Source organism: Phocoena sinus, chromosome 5 (assembly GCF_008692025.1).
Source record: "Phocoena sinus isolate mPhoSin1 chromosome 5, mPhoSin1.pri, whole genome shotgun sequence".
Lineage (NCBI taxonomy): Eukaryota > Metazoa > Chordata > Mammalia > Artiodactyla > Phocoenidae > Phocoena > Phocoena sinus.
The window spans coordinates 5,075,061-5,090,010 of NC_045767.1; the positions used below are offsets into that span (position 1 = coordinate 5,075,061).

Consider the following 14,950-nt stretch of genomic DNA (forward strand, 5'->3'; position numbering starts at 1 on the left):
TCTTTATCCATTCATCTGTCAATGGACACTTAGGTTGCTTCCATGTCCTGGCTATTGTAAATAGTGCTGCAATGAACATTGGGGTACATGACTCTTTTTGAATTATGGTTTTCTCAGGGTATATGCCCAGTAGTGGGATTGCTGGGCCGTATGGTAGTTCTGTTTTTAGTTTTTTAAGGAACCTCCATAGTGGCTGTACCAATTCACATTCCCACCAGCAGTGCAAGAGTGTTCCCTTTTGTCCACACCCTCTCCAGCATTTATTGTTTCTAGATTTTTTGCTAATGGCCATTCAGACTGGTGTGAGGTGACACCTCTTTGTAGTTTTGATTTGCATTTCTCTGATTAGTGATGTTGAGCATCCTTTCATGTGTTTGTTGGCAGTCTGTATATCTTCTTTGGAGGAATGTCTGTTTAGGTCTTCTGCCCATTTTTGTATTTGTTTGTTTGTTTTTTTGTTATTGAGCTGCAAGAGCTGCTTGTATATTTTGGAGATTAATCCTTTGTCAGTTTCTTCATTTGCAAATATTTTCTCCCATTCTGAGGGTTGTCTTTTGGTCTTGTTTATGGTTTCCTTTGCTGTGCAAAAGCTTTTAAGTTTCATTAGGTGCCATTTGTTTATTTTTGTTTTTATTTCCATTTCTCTAGGAGGTGGGTCAAAAAGGATCTTGCTGTGATTTATGTCATAGAGTGTTCTGTCTATGTTTTCCTCTAAGAGTTTGATAGTATCTGGCCTTACATTTAGATCTTTAATCCATTTGGAGTTTATTTTTGTGTATGGTGTTAGGGAGTGATCTAATTTCATTCTTTTACATGTAGCTGTCCACTTTTCCCAGCACCACTTATTGAAGAGGCTGTCTTTTCTCCATTGTATACTCTTGCCTCCTTTATCAAAGATAAGGTGACCATATGTGTGAGGGTTTATCTCTGGGCTTTCTGTCCTGTTCCATTTGTCTTCCCTTTCTTTTTAAAGGCAGACTGGAAAAGGAGAGACTGGAAAAACGAGAGGTTCTAAAATGGTAGACAGGTTTAGGGGGAAAAGTTTCTGTAATCAGAAATCTGGGGTGTAATTATATAATCGCCAGAAGAAAGAAACATGAAACAAGTCTCCAGAGTAAGATTACTAATGAATTCTCTCTGTTCCTTATGGAAAAGAGCCACATTTGTAAAATTAAAAGTCAATGCCTCTTTGATGAGAGGATTTGCAGGCTCCGCTGTCCTTTTTTCAAATATCGTGTGCTTGGAAAGAGAGCGAGGAATGGAAACCTCTGGTCCAGGGCGCTGGAGCAGAGCCGGCAGCTGGCTGCCTGCCCCCATCTCGGGGCTGTGGGAGCCTTTTTCAGAAAGAACTTGATCGGTGCTACGTACATGGATGTTTTGAGGAATGTGGCCTTGTCTGGACAACTTCAGAATCCCCAGTCAATTCAGGGGAGAAAAACACTTTTTAAATTGAGTTTTATTTTTATTTATTAAAAACATTTTTTTTTTATTGAAGTAGAGTTGATTTACGATGCTGTGCCAATGTCTGCTGTACAGCGAAGTGACTCAGTTATCCACATAGAGACATTCGTTTCTTAAAAATATCCTTTTCCATTATGGTTTATCACACTATATTGAATATAGTTCCCCGTGCTATACATTAGGACCTTGTTGTTTACCTATTCTAAATGTAACAGTTTGCATCGACCAACCCCAAACTTCCCCTCCTCCCCCTTGGCAACCACGTGTCTGCTCTCTATGTCTGTGAGTCTGTTTCTGTTTCATAGATAGGTTCATTTGTGTCATATTTTAGATTCCACATATAAGTGACATCATATGGTATTTTTCTTCCTCTTTCTGACATACTTTACTCAGTAAGATAATCTCTAGGTCCATCCATGTTGCTGCAAATGGCGGTGTTTCATTCTTTTTCATGGCCGAGTAGTATTCCATTGTATATATATGTACCACGTCTTCTTTATCCATTCCTCTGTTGATGGACATTTAGGTTGTTTCCACATCTTGGCTATTGTGAACAGTGCTGCTATGAACATAGGGGTGCATGTATCTTTTTGAATTATAGTTTTGTCCGGGTATATTCCTAGGAGTGGGATTGCTGGATCATATGGTAGCTCTCTTTTTAGTTTTCTGAGAACCTCCATACTGTTCTCTATAGTGGCTGCACCAACTTATACTCCCACCAACAGTGTAGGAGGGTTCCCTCAGAGGAGAAAAACATTTGAGCTATACTAGTCTTCTGGCATGGTGTAGCCCAAACGAGTGGGTGACTGGACTTTTCAGTCACCCACTTTGGGGGCCACACTGACTTTGTGGGTATTGTGAGTATGTGTTCCAGCTGACACGAAGTGCAGGGTCACCAGCCACCAAGTGTCACAGCGCAAGAGGCCGTCGTCCATGTGGTGGGAGGGTCTCTACTGAAAAACACTTAGAATTTGAGGCCAAGAAACAGCTACTTCATAGACCTGGCAAGTTACCTGAAATTCATCCTTTCTAGCTCTTCTTTTGGGTCACATGATAAATGCCCTCAGTCAGCAGTCACCTTAGCCAACCAGAAGGAGGGCGTGGGCGTGTTGGGGGGTTGGGGGCAGTTTGCCGCAGCCAGCGCCTACAGCCAGAGAGCGCCAGCTGTTCAGCTTTCTGGAAATTTGTGAGTTGGCTGTTAAACACAGGTGTCATTTATAAGAATTAAATTATATAAACATATTTCAATAAATTATTATTAGAAACAAAGGTAATACTCAGTACTCACCCTTTCCTAATTATTTTACTACATTTAACGATGGTCTGTGCCTCGAGGCTCTTTGCACCTGTTGTATCTGTGTGGTGGAGATGCTGGGTAACCATGTGCTGGTGTCCATCTCTTTCAAACTAGCCCGCCCCCCCCACCCCCCCCACTCCCCCACCCCCGTTCAGTGACGTCATGTAGGTTGCTCACAATGAGCCACGGTGGCAGAATTTACACCACTGACAATGGCAAATCCGACAAATCAGGGTTTTTTCTGTTCTAGAGAGTGGATTGATGAACAATTACTGGTACAGCACTCTGTGTGTGTGTGTGTGTGTGTGTGTGTGTGTGTGTGTGTGTGTGTGAGAGAGAGAGAGAGAGAGAGAGAGAGATGGAGTGAGAGAGGGAGTTGGGGGCAGTGGTGGCATCAGTACTTGTGTGCTGGGTAAGCAAAATGTTCATTTTTAAGTTGGGGGAGTGTGTTAGTCAGCTCTTGCTGCTGTAACAAGAATACCATAGGCAGAGTGGCTTAAACAACCAACTTATTTCTCATAGTTCTGGAGAAGTTCTGGGAAGTCCAAGATCATAGTACCAGCATGGTTGCGTTCTGGTGAGGACTGTCTTCCTGGTTTCCTCACGTGGCAGGGGAGAGAATGAGAGAGAGAGAGAGAGAGAGAGAGAGAGAGAGAGAAAGAGAGAGGGAGAGGGAAAGAGAGGGAGACGGAGGGAGAGGGAGAGGGAGGGAGAAAGAGAGGGAGAGGGAGGGAGGGAGAGGGAAAGAGAGAAGGAGAGGGAAGGAGGGAGAGCACACCTTTTAGTGTCTCTTCTTATAAGGGCACTGATGCCATCACAAGGGCTCCGTTTTCCTGACCTAATTCAAAGACCCCATCTCTAAATACCATCACACTGGGGACTTGGGTTTCAATGTATAAATTTTGGGAGGACACAAACATTCAACCCTCAATTCAGGCTAAGATAGGCTTCCTGGAAGGAGAAGGAAAGCTATCCAGGAATAGTAGGCTTCCTGGAGAGAAATGGGAGGATCCAGGATGACCCCCCAGATTTTGCAGTTCTGTCTGGGGCAGGTAGGGTAGGAGGGGGCCTCCCAGACCTCTCCTCTGCTTTCTGCCCGCCCCCCACCAAGCCCTCTGCCCCTCCCCAGGTCAGCATCGGCCAGTGGTCTTTGCCCATACACAACTTCACTACTAGGGGAAACTTCTGATGGACCCTGGATCTGTGGTTCAGGTTATGTTACAGACTGAATGTTTATGCCCTTCCCAACCCCCAAATTCATACGTTGAAGCCCTAAAGCCCAATGTGCTGGCATTGGGAGGTGGGACGTTTGGGAGATTAGGTTTAAATGAGGTCATGAGTGTGGAGCCCCCTGACGGGATTAGTGCCCTTAGAAGAAGTGGAAGAGGCAGGAGAGCTCCTTCCGTGAGGCTGTACCGAGGAAAGAGTGCGTGAGCTCACAGGGAAGAGGTGGCATCTCAAGCCGGGAAGCCAGCTCTCGCCTGACACTGAATCTGCCAGCACCTTGATCTTGGATTTGCCAGACTCCAGAACGAGGAGAAAGAAATGTCTGTCATTTAAGCCACCCAGTCTGTGGTCTTTTGTTATAGTAGCCCGAGCTAAGACAGATTATAAGCTTAATTTAGTACAAATAGGTTGGGGTGATTTTGAGGTCATTTGTCCACACACAATGAAGGGAGCGTGTGAGGATTCTGGGGTGCTTTGCACACCCACTCGAGTTTCAGGAGGATAATGAGAAAGGCGCTGTGCCGGGAACCAGGAGGCCTGGGCTTTAAAGGCAGGCGTTGCACTTCTAGCTGCGGAATGAATTTCGGGCAGCAAGCAAACAGCCTCTGTTCATTCCTATATTAAAAGGCATATGCTCGGGCTTCCCTGGTGGCGCAGTGGTTGAGAGTCCGCCTGCCGATGCAGGGGACACGGGTTCGTGCCCCGGTCCGGGAAGATCCCACATGCCACGGAGCGGCTCGGCCCGTGAGCCATGGCCGCTGAGCCTGCGCGTCCGGAGCCTGTGCTCCGCAACGGGAGAGGCCACAACAGTGAGAGGTTCGCCTACCGCAAAAAACTTATAAACCTGTGCAAACGGAAGGTGTGAGTAGCCCAGGGGCAATTTTTAAATTCACAGGCCCTGTGCTAAAGGCGATTTTCTTTTTTGGAGCCCACTTACCTCTTTCTCCTCATAGCCTTCCTTCTCTTTCCGTAATATTTAATTTTCCTGCTTTAACTCTCTTCTTTATTTTGACCTTCTCTCCTCCTTTCTTCCTCACTCTGTTTTTCTCTCCAAGCTTCTTCCCCTCTCTCATTTCTCTAAGAATATAATAGGATGACACCCCTCACCCTGGGAGTGGGGTGTGGAAATTGCTAGGGGATCTCCTCTGGGGACAGGCAGGCCGATGCTTGTAGCAGGGGCACAGTCGAGGCTTAGAATCCTAGTTTTCCTTGAAGGAAGGATGGCAATTAACCTTGGCAGTGGAGCAGAACTCGCTTGAATTTGTACTTGTAAATCTGCACCTCTCCTTAAGCAAATATGATGGGAAGAATCCAGATTTTCATCAGAAGTAAATTAAAAATGGAGTCTTCACCTTACGAAAGAATTCGCAGGGAGATTTCCTTAGCGAGCGGCTCTTCCTCCCTTGTATTTAAGGCGCGTTTTGATTCAGAGAAATTCATCACCGACAGGGCTTTTTCTAGCAGGAGACCCCCTGAAAACGTGAGGCACAAATGGCTTAAGCGACAGCCCAGCTCACAGCTTCACTAAGTTTACCAGCCAGCATTGATCCTTACTTCTTTTAAGCCCAGGTGAGCCTGTTGTGTTACTTCTGCCCATTGGGGCTTAAGACACTACCCGTTTATTTGGACTCGTGGCTCTGTTCTCTCTTCCCTTAGGCAGGGATTTTGGTTTCTGTGATGTGTGAGAAAGTAGGTCTCTAATGAAATGCTTCATACCACGGATAAATGCTCTGCCATCCGAACGGCACCCAAATGGATGTTTACCAAAGAGACAGTCCAGACGGAGAGCGAGAGGCACAGCCAGACTAGGACGCTTTCCAGGAACTGTCCAGAATGTCACTGCAGTGTGGACGTCAGATCTCTGAGCTGCAGGAGCTCTGGCCTGGCGGCAAATTCACGCAAAACGCCCCAAAGGTAATAGTGATGTTGGTGGATGCACCACCCCCTTTTGCGCAGAGTTTGTCAGAGGTTAGCTGGGGGCGAGTGGAGCCGTTGAAGCTGTTTTTCCAACTTTGCGTTCATCTCTGGTACATCCCGCTACCCTCTGATGATCTGGAATGCTGGGCTCCAGGGAGGAGATGCACATTGAAGTGAGTGATGGAGCCGGGTATGTCCTTTCTACAGAGACCATGATTCCCCTTGAAGATGTTCTCCGTTCATTGCAGTTACCTTCCCCTCACTTGTATTAGTCTGTATTAGTCTCCCACCGCTGCTCTAACAAATGACTGCAAACCAGGCAGCTTAAAACCACAGAAATGTATTCTCTCACCATTCTGGAGGCCAGAAGTGTGCACTCAGTTTCACTGGATTGAGGTCAAGGTACCTGCAGGGCCTCGTTCCCTCCAGAGGCTCTGAGTGGGCATCTGTTAACTTGCCTCTAGCTTCTGACGTCTGCTCAAAGCAGCCACTCCGCCTGCTTTCTCTGCCTGTGTCAGATCTCTCCCTGCCTGTCTCTTAGGATACTGTGATGGCATCGAGGGCCTACTGAGATAACCCAGGATAATCTCCCACCTCAAGACCCTTAACTTCATCACATCTGCAAAGTTTTTGCCCAGTAAGGTGACATTTACAAGTTCTAGGAATGAGGTCCCGACATCTTCGGGGCCATTCTTCAGCTTACTACACCACCTCTCAATTCTTCAGCAGTTCTGTGCTTCAGTGTTAGCAGAGCACTGATCATCTGTTATTATTGAGTGGCACTGGAAAGCTCTTCCTGCCCACTAAGGACTCTCTGGCCTCGTAGCACACAGGCACGTGCGTGTGTGTGTGTGTGATTGTGTGATAAAATGCCCTGGCAAGGAGGGGCATTTTACCACAGACACTGCTTCCAATTGCCTTTGTGGGATTAAAACTGGGTTAGTTTTATTTTGGGCGGACCCCTCCCCCCCACCGCTGCCACCTTGGTACATCCCTGCTCTGGCAGCTTCTCAGTAAAGGAACCAGCTCCTACTTTATGGATCACGCTAGGCTCAGGGGGGTGAGAAGATCTGCCCACAGAGCTGAGACCAGCACTCGTGGCTCCTCGCTCACAGCTCAGGGCCAAGTCCTTGCCCCTTATGTCCCTCCTCGAGCCCCATGACTGGCTTCCACTTACTGAGCTCTGAAGGCTGCAGAGGTCCAGCTTGACCCTCATGCTCCTCTTCTGAGCTGTCATCTTCTGCTCTTTCTTGAGGGCTTTTCTCCTTCCCAAGCTAAGTCTGGTTGCAGAGTGGGAGGTTCTTTCTCTACTTTCCTGTTTCCTGGGGCAGGTGGAACAGCTGGTCCAAGGGCCTCCAGGCTGCTCACCAGGAGAAAAGAAAGCCACAGAGTTGGAGCAAAGATTCCAGGCATCTTATACCATTCTTACGGCCACGAGTCATGATCCATAGTTCCGTGTTCCTCCTCTTAAATCGTGTGGGAAGTCCCTCTGGGATGTTCTTGGATGTCCTTCTCACTGTGCCTGGCCAGTTTTAGCTACCCGGGTCTGATTAGGCCGGAGGCTGCCTAAACCGCTCAGACAGATGGGGCTGGCAGATCCTTCGAGCCTTCCTTCCTAATCTTTCTAGATGTGGGACTCAGGCTGGCCCTCGGCTTCCTGGGATGGCTCTGGGGAACCTCTGTGCACAGTTGCTTTGCACAGGCTGTGTGTTCCTCTCGTGAGCCCCCGAAATCATATGCACAGAGGCACGTAGAGGCCACTGTCCCTTGCCCTTTGGATTATACCCCAAGCCCCAAAGTAGTCGCTGACAAGCGGGGGTAAAATGCTGACTCACTTTTCCTAGGCCAGAGACGGCCCCTGCGGCCTTTGACACCGAAGGAGGCCAGGTGGCCGTCATGACCCATTTGCCCTTCTGTGTGCTCCCCTACCGCTATCCTGGGCCGTTCCTAGGGTGGGGACAGATCTCAGCAGGGAACACCCCCAGGCTCTCTTCACTCTAAGATGTGTGCACATCCAAAAAGAAACTGCCCATATTTACTGCCCCTGACCCCCATGAAAGCTCCAAGCTGTAGCCCCTGAGGCCCCATGAATATTTTAAACTTTGATTCATCCATCTGGACACTCCTCTTTGGAGAGCATGGGATAGAGCACGTGCTACCTTGCAGCCCATCTTTCTGTATAGATTTCCAGGTACCTCTCCCCCTCCCTCCCTCCCTCCCTCCCTCCAGTGGTGACCTTGCGGGCTCTAGTCCAGATAACTCTTGCTTTCCTTTCTCCTCCGGAGAAGTGTGACATGTGCTAAATTGGCTCTTAAAACTCCTTTAAGATTTTATGGGGAGTCTAGAAAAATGGTGGTAGAGATGAATTTATCAGCAAAGCAGAAATGGAGACACAGACATAGAGAATAATCTTATGGTTACCAAGGGGGAAGGGGGGGTGGGAGGAATTGGGAGATTGAGGTTGACATAGACACGCTGCTACGTATAAAAGAGATAACTAATGAGAACCTACTGTTTAGCGCAGGGAACCCAACTCAGTGCTCTGTGTTGACCTAAATTGGAAGGAAATCCAAAGAAGAGTGGAGATATGTATACGTATGGCCGATTCACTTTACCGTACAGCAGAAACTAACACAACATTGTAAAGCAGTTATGCTCCAATAAAAAGTTAAAAAAGAAAAAAAGAAAAAAGATTTTCTCGTTTAGCCTTCCAGGAAGACCCTGGCCCCTGGAAGGCCTCTCTCTCCTGCTTTCTCCGCTCTCTTGTGTTTGCCAGCTGTTCCTCGTGGGCCAGTCCTTAAGGCTGATTTGATGTTGGTTGAATGCCAGCATCTTTTTCCGCTACTTTAAGCCCACGGTCCACCCTCTGACACAGCCCGGCCCCCCTGGGAGAGCCCGTCTTGCTTGACGGGAGCCTGCATCCTTTAGGTCTTCTCCCTCCTTCCAGCTCCTGGGACTTTTCTCTTCACACCAAGCTCCTGGGCTCCCCAGACGGGCCTCTGGTTCACAGCTCTGCGTGGAGCTCAGTGGAAGGATCCAGATGGCCCCAGCTCAGGTTATTGTGGGTCGGGGCCCCCTCTTGTGTTACTTTCCCCTCCATTTTCTTCTCTCTCTGCTCCCCCACCCCTTCCCCCTGCCCTCAACGGAGCAGTCTTTTCCAATCGCATCTTTAAAAAAGAAAATACTTCAAAATACGGAGACAATAAAAGACATAAAAACCTGCCGAGGGACGAGGAGGTTATTTCCACACATGCGTTTTCTGACAATTTGGGCCAAGCTGCTTCCCAGACATCTGCACTAAATATTCCCCAACACGTGTGTGTGCTTAATGAAGTCTTGGAGTAAATAACACAGAATTGCAATCACCAGGCGGCTTGGGACTAGACAGGCCCTCTACCTGGGTTTACTTCTTGGGACTCCAGGGTGAAGGAGGCCCTGGGACCTGGGCTCCGGGGCTGCACGGGGATAGATTTGCTTTTGCTCAGAAGCGCTGGGGAGGCAGCCCGGCCTCAAGCCTTCGAAAGAGACAACACTAGCTTTTTCATGGCAGCACAGCCCTGTATATCAACTTGCTCTTAATTTAGCCACTCTGCTATCATTCTGCTCCACAGATGAGAAAAACGAGGCAGGGAATAGTCAAAGTTTATCTCCTAAGTACCTCTGTCCCCTCGTCTTCAAGTTGAAGAGGATGGACTAAAGTTTCTCCTTATTCTCCAATGGTCTGATTCTATGAAACCACTCCTTCCAAATTTATACACTCTTACTGATGAGTGCGGCTGCCTCTCTAATTTCCGAGGGATGTGAAGGGTTTTCTAGCAATCTGCAGGCTGAACCGAATGCGTCTTTGTGCTTTCCATCACGGTCTAAAAGAAAATCTTTGGAATTGTAGTAGGAAAAAAAAAAAAAAAACCATCTGAAAATGTCTCAGAAAAAGAAAAGCGCCTTCACGGTAGCCTCTGTAGCACAAAAGGAAAAAGAGCTTGACATTTTCCCAGGAGTGGATGAGTAGGTGCAGCAATTGTAAGGGTTAATGGCAGGGTCTCCCAAGAGCTCTGGGATAAGGATGGGATCATTATTGAACTTCTCAATGAGCTTTTTAAGGGATGACGCACTGGCTGGAACCTAGGATGTCATTATATTTCTCGGGTGAGGAAAAAAAGGGCTGTTTTAATGCATCTCCTGTTCTACTCCCCTCTTCAGTAGCCTGTGCACCTACGTATGTATGTATGTATGTATCTCTCTCTGTCAAATCCATATATGTACGTATATATCCATCCATCCATCGGTCTGTCCATCTATCCATCCATCTGCCTTTCTTTCCCTTGATCTCACCTGCCTGCTCTGACTCTGCCTCTTCTCATTTTTGTCTCGTCAGGCTGAAATTACTTGCCTTCCCAGTAAGGATGAATAATGAAGCAGTGTTTTCCCACCCGCAGTATGTCAATCTTTCTCCTGAGTGGACTGTTCAAATAGGTTTCATTGAATTAAAATTCCAAGTCTGCCCTGAAAGTTGAAGCATACATCTTTAATGCTTCCTAAGGGTTTTCCGAAATTCCACTACAGCTCATCATAGCTGCTGATGGTGGGGCGCCTCTACTCTGAATGGTCCCCGAGGCCTTTTAGTGTGATCATCAAGGAGGTGTCCCCAGGTGCCTGTTGGCAGTAAGGGTCGACATCTTCCCATTCAAATTCTCTTTGTCTCCTGAGGTGTGGATGGAATTTGGAGGCTGCAGAATCCCATGGAGGATGTGTTAATGCCGTCTCTTCCTCATGGAGCTTGAGGTCTTGGAAAGAAGACACGCATTTCCTGAGAACAAACAGAGTTATGAAGACTACAAATAGAATTTTTAACGAGCAGATCATCTCTTCCAGGTCCCCGGCCCTGCTGATTTGAGTTGCTGCAATGTAGTGACCATAACTGGCATCGATCGAGAGCGTAGACATTGTTACAAGTGTTGTACAGGCATGAACACACTTAATTCCCACAGTAACCCAATGGGGCAGATACTATTAATAGCCTTATTTTACAGGAAGGGGGTTAATGAGGTAACCGATATCTTTTGGAGGGTGAGGCACACATTCTGTTCGGGGATTAAAGAGACAAGGGAATCCAAAAAGTGAATTTCTGTCCTACCCACATTTAAAATTCCCTACTGGCAGGCAAAAATAATTTAAAAATAATTTAAAAAATAGGGCAATAAGGATAAATAGGGCAGGGAAAAAATAGAGCAACTGTGGCTAGATTCCTGGTCTGCTGGGGTGGACGTGAGTAGGGATACAGGACATCATCTCGAGATCACCCTCGGCCCCTGGTCGGCTGTTGAGAACATCTGTAAGACAGGGGGGTCGCTTCAGCTCTGTGTCACGGCCATTCTGGGCCCCACGGGGCTGATGGTGCCTTTTCTCCATCTCTAGTCACGCTCTTCCCGCTGGGGGGACAGACTCACCGGACGCAGTAGAATCTGGGTTCCCATCTATGCCTGGTTTGTGCTGCCCTTTACTCCGCAAGTTTCTTGGCTCCTGAGGGGTGGAGAGGGCAGAAGGAAAAGGGAGCTCTAAGGCCCAGCTGCCCACGCCTCTGATCTGTTTACCTCTGCGTCTGTTGGCAGGTGCAGGGTTGAGGAGGGTGAGGGGACCGAACCCAAGTCGCTCCTTCCGCAAGGCTGGTGGGATCTCTGTCACATTCCATCAACACCGTAGGCGGCTAGTTGCCATCCTTCTGGACAGGACCATGACTGCCTGTGTTTTCCAAAAGGCTAAACTTGGCTTCTGTTTTTAAGCCTTTAAACCAGAGCGTGGAGAAAGCAGGTCCCTCCAGTGCAGGGTATTGACAGCTTATCTAAGCTTAGAGGCCGTGAAGGGTGTGATTTTGCACATGTCCCTTCCTGATGCCAGTTGGCACCGCAGAACTCAGCACAAGCCCCGAGCATTTTCGTGCTCCTCCCTCGCTGTGCGTGCACGCGTGCACACACACACACACACTCACACTCACACCCTGTGCGTTCCAGACAGGCTGCTTCAAGCAGGTGACTAAGAAGAGACAACAAAAGCATTGTACCAGTTGCTTTGAAAATGGCTCCTTTCAAAATGCCCCTGAGATCTGGGTGCAACTCTGTGTCTGGAATCTATGGGGAAATGCCGTGTACCCAGCACAGTGTTCTGAGGTACAACAGTTCCTGTGTCGGCCAACTGTGCCCTCTGCCAAGCCTATTGACAGTAAGAGCTTTCACCGCCAGAGCCTCTCACGCTTCTCAAATTCAGGACATAGCCACTAGATGGCGCTAAAGGCCCGTGAAACTTGTTTTTGGCAGGCCCTTAAATCTGTAATTCCGCCCTTAGCTGAAGAATCCTTGTAGAAGAGAGAGTCCTTGATCATAAATCCCACACGCAATAACAGGTTCATAATGCATCCTAGTGACTACACGTTGTATTTCTTTTTCTCCCTGAGAAATAAAATTTCTCTTTCAATGGAGAAGGATGTTCCTTAACATCTAACATGTGCTAATGTTAAATCTCTTTCCTAGGAAGCCTGCAAACTAAGCCTTTAATGTGCACTGACCAAGACATCTGGGCAACGTCTGCGGCGGGATGCCGATTGATAGCTTGAGGGACTGGGAACACATAAGACACAGTCTTGGCAGCCTGGATAGAGAGGGTTATTTTGCCCCTAAAAAATGAACATTTGACTTGTCAAAAACGTTTTCTCATTGATCCACTGAGACAGAATCTTCAGGTTAGAGAGGCAAGTTTACGGAAAATCTCCTTCATCTTGGAAGGGAAGTTAAGGGAAAAGAAGAGACTAATTTCTTCCGTTTAAAAAGTATTTACGTATTTGAGAGTGAGTTTAAGAATATAATAGTGCTGGGACAGAATTACATTTCGTTTTTTCCCTGACTCTTCCATCCCATGACCTTCCCCATTACCTGGGTAAGAGGAATGACAGAACATTAAAAAAATGCCAAATGAGGGCTTCCCTGGTGGCGCAGTGGTTGAGAGTCCGCCTGCCGATGCAGGGGACGCGGGTTCGTGCCCCGGTCCGGGAAGATCCCACATGCCGCGGAGCGGCTGGGCCCGTGAGCCATGGCCGCTGAGCCTGCGCGTCCGGAGCCTGTGCTCCGCAACGGGAGAGGCCACAACTGTGAGAGGCCCGCGTACCGCAAAAAAAAAAAAGCCAAATGAGAGAATCAACAGCAGAATCTGTATGAAAACAGAGCGCAATACATTCACCAACATCTCAATTTATTCTTAATATGGGTCCTTTTGTTAGCAGTGCCATGCAGTGAAAAGGGCTGGGATTCCCTGATTATGACGCACCTTTTGGTAGCTTATTGGTTAAGTCTTTACGTGTTGATTGTCATGTGCACAATGTGAGATTAGGTCAAAACCAAAACCAAAACTGAAGAACCCACACACTTAAAACCAAATTGCATTGCAATTCCTTTGAAATCTCTACCTGTCATAGAGTCTCAGTTAAGTCTCCAAATTGCTTTCTGGAGTCTGCGCTAGAAGGGCAGTCACCTTGCATCTCTCTTTCCTTCTTGCGTGCCCAGCACCTGGCCTCACGTCTGGCACATGTGTGGGGTCTCAATCTACTTGCTCCGGGAAGGAAGGGCATGAAGGACTGGCTGGGGGCCCAGCGTGGAAAGAACATGTTAATTTCTATATTTTGTACGTGTCCCATTCTGAAATCTGCCTATTTCAGACTGACCCCTCCAGAGGCACAGACTTACCTAGAGACCTTGCAAGCCTATGGTTGGAAAACGTAGGATCAAAACCACCGCACTGGGACTTCCCTGGTGGCGCAGTGGTTAAGAATCTGCCTGCCAATGCAGGGGACACGGGTTCGAGCCCTGGTCCCGGAAGATCCCACATGCCGCAGAGCGACTGAGCCCGTGCGCCACAAATACTGAGCCTGCACTCTAGGGCCCGCGAGCCACAGCTACTGAGCCCACGAGCCACAACTACTGAGCCCACAAGCCACAAGTACTGAAGCCCGCGCGCCTAGAGCCCGTGCTCTGCAACAAGAGAAGCCACCGCAATGAGAAGCCCACGCACTGCAATAAAGAGTAGCCCCTGTTCACTGCAACTGGAGAAAGCCCACGTGCAGCAACGAAGACCCAATGCAGCCAAAAATAAATAAATGGATAAATTATTAAAAAAATAAACCCCACTGCACCTCCATGACAAAAATGGGGACAATCTGCTCCTTTCAGAGAAATCAAACCAAGATTCTCACAGTTGAATGTGGCACAGTTATTATCATTATTTTTATTGAAGTATAGTTGATTTACAATGTTGTGTTAGTTTCAGGTGTACAGCAAAGTGACTCCGTTTTATATATATATATATATATATATATATATATTCTTTTTCATACTCTTTTCCACTGTGGTTTATTATAGGATATTGAGTACAGTTCCCTGTGCTATACAATAGGACCTTGTTTAAAAATGTGGAACGCTCCACGAATTTGCATGTCATCCTCGTGCAGGGACCACGCAAATCTTGTCTGTATCGTTCCAGTTTTAGTATACGTGCCGCCGAAGTACGCACTGGCATGATGATTTGTAACAGCTTTGTTTGTTTTTATTACTATGCATCGTAAATAAGCGGCGTTTACTCTGGCAATGTTTTTCTTCTGCAGAGTTGGATGATGTCTTCCTGGCTTCCACAATGCTAAATAGCCATCTCACACTTAGTGCCGGCCTGTGCGGCCATTTGTAAAAGGGATGTCCACGGACAATGAGACACATGTTCATTTAGACCCTGAGAGAGACAAAACAGGAAGCAGATGCATGTGTTCTAGGTTTGGAGTTCCTCTTCGTTACTTCAGAAGACTTCTCCCCTCCCTCCCCTCCCCCTCCCCTCCCCCTCCCCTCCCTCCCCTCCCTCCCCTCCCCTCCCTCTCCTCCCTCCCCTGCCCTCCCTCCCCTCCCCCTCCCCTCCCCTCCCCTCCTGCTCTCCCTTCTATGCTCTCCTCCAGACAAAGAGATAGGTCTCTTTCTTTCCCTTCAAGATGAGATAAATCATGGTCTCCAATCTTCAAAG

At 47.7% G+C, this 14,950-nt stretch overlaps 1 non-coding gene across 1 annotated transcript; it reads right to left on the bottom strand.

Moving 5' to 3' along the window:
* Positions 1 to 14,348: 14,348 nt before the first annotated feature.
* Positions 14,349 to 14,455, bottom strand: LOC116754877. The gene has a single exon (XR_004350206.1). It is a non-coding gene; the product is annotated as a U6 spliceosomal RNA (small nuclear RNA).
* Positions 14,456 to 14,950: the final 495 nt, after the last annotated feature.